The following is a 2,257-nucleotide window of genomic DNA, read 5'->3' as shown; positions in this document are numbered from 1 at the left end:
GGGGGATGGGTTATAAGTGGATCACTGGATCATATAAGAGAACTAAACTTACGTTTTAGAATGCTCCATAGAGTTCAATAGGTAGCGGGAGCGGAAAGCGGACCCCAGAGAGCCCTGAGCAGCCCCACCGCCGCCGGCTAGTTGCCATCACACCCCGGGAGGAGCAGCAGCTGCCACAGCCGGCCCCAGTCACCATCACCGCAACCATGAGCAGAGAGGCCGAGACCCAGCAGCCGCCCGCTGCATCCCACCCCGCCCCGCCCCGCCGTCCCCGCCCTCAGTGCCACCGACACCAAGCCTGGCACCGAGGGCAGCAGTGGAGAGAGCGGCAGCCCCGGCGGCCTCACATTGGTGGCGCCCACTGGCGGGGTCAAGAAGGTCATCGCAAGGAAGGTTTTGGGAACAATAAAATGGTTGAATGTAAGGAAAGGATATGGTTTCATCAACAGGAATGACGCCAAGCAAGATGTATTTGTACACCAGACTGCCATAATGAAGAATAACCCCAGGAAGTACCTTCACAGTGTAGGAGATGGAGACTGTGGAGTTTGATGTTGTTGAAGGAGAAAAGGGTGCAGAGGCAGCAAATGTTACAGGCCCTGGTGGATTTCCAGTGCAAGGCAGTAAATATGCAGCAGAACATTATAGACACTATCCACGTCACAGGGGTCCTCCACGCAATTTCTAGCAAAATTACCAGAATAGTGAGAGTGGGGAAAAGAATGAGGGATCGGAGAGTGCTCCCACAGGCCAGGCCCAACAATGCCGGCCCTACCGCAGGCGATGGTTCCCACCTTACTACATGCAGAGACCCTGTGGGCGTCGACCACAGTATTCCAACTCTCTTGTGCAGGGAGAAGTAATGGAGGATGCTGACAACCAGGGTGCAGGAGAACAAGGTAGACCAGTAAGGCAGAGTATGTATCGAAGTTATAGACCACGATTTTGCAGGGAACCTCCTCGCCAAAGACAGCCTAAAGAGGACGGCAATGAAGAAGATAAGGAAAATCAAGATGAGACCCAAGGTCAGCAGCCACCTCAACATCGGTAATGCCACAACTTCAATTACTGACGCAGACACCAAGAAAACCCTAAACTACAAGATGGCAAAGAGACAAAAGCAGCCGATCCACCAGCTGAGAATTCGTCCTCTCCCAAGGCTGAGCAGGTTGGGGTTCAGTAAATACTGGCTTACCATCTTTGCCATCACCCGGTTTAGTCATCCAACAAGAAGAAATGAATATAAAATTACAGCAAAAAGAAATTAACAAAAGATTGGAGCTGAAGACATTAAGTGCTTGCTTTTTGCCCATTGACCAGATAACCAGAACTATCTGCATTATCTATGCAGCAGGGTTTTTATTATTATTTTTTTTTACCTAAAGACGGCTCTTTTTGGTAATGACAGCATGTTTTTAGAAAAAGAATAAAAAAGAAGCCTGGTTTTTTTCTCAATACACCTTTAAAGGTTTTTAAATTGTTTCGTATCTGGTCAAGTTGAGATTTTTAAGAACCTCATTTTTAATTCGTAATAAAAAGTTTACAGCTTGATTCTTTTCAAAAAAGTCAACAAACTGCAAGCACCTGTTAATAAAGGTCTTAAATAAAAAAAAAGAAAGAAAGAAAGCTCCATAATTTTTCTATAGGGCTGAACCACATCCCCATACTGTACATTTGGGACCCAAACCATAAAATTAAAACTAAAAATGTTTCTATTCAGGAAGTGTGATTAGCAGAGAATGCGAATACTTGATAGAGGGAAAAAGGCACTGGTTATAGTCTTGAAGCTGGAATATTGTATGCCTAAAACTCAATTTAAAATAGCTTTGTAAATCTCAGTGCCAAAACATTTTTAATGTAAGGAGGCCAAAGAGTGCAACAAGTAAGGCATTTGCCTTACTTGCACATGTCCAACCATGTTTGATCCCCCATATTGTCCTCCTATCCCCCAAGCTCTATCAGGAGTGATCTTTGACTCCAGATCCAGGAGTAAACCTGAGCACAACAGGATGTGATTCCCCCTGAATTTAAGTGAGCAAATGAAAAAATGAGCCATGTAATATATTGAGAAATTAGTCATAAAAGCATATATACCAAAGTTAATAAACTACCCATTCTAAAACCTACATTTTTACTAGAAATGCAAGAGTAAGCTTTACCAATTCTTAAAACAGATAAATTTAAATGCAGGCCACTTTTGCATATAAACTTAAGTATAACCATAAAACACAATCTGCACTGTAGCACTGTCCTCCCG

The 2,257-nt window shown here is 44.2% G+C and overlaps 1 pseudogene; it reads left to right on the top strand.

Annotated features, from left to right (window-relative positions):
- Positions 1–206: 206 nt before the first annotated feature.
- Positions 207–1,336, top strand: LOC130032651 (Y-box-binding protein 1-like; annotated as a pseudogene).
- The last annotated feature ends 921 nt before the right edge of the window (positions 1,337–2,257 follow it).

This window comes from Sorex fumeus, unplaced genomic scaffold, assembly GCF_029834395.1.
Source record: "Sorex fumeus unplaced genomic scaffold, SorFum_2.1 ptg000050l, whole genome shotgun sequence".
Classification (NCBI taxonomy): domain Eukaryota; kingdom Metazoa; phylum Chordata; class Mammalia; order Eulipotyphla; family Soricidae; genus Sorex; species Sorex fumeus.
The sequence above is the reverse complement of the archived record's forward strand: the minus strand, read 5'-3'. Positions and strand labels throughout refer to the sequence as shown.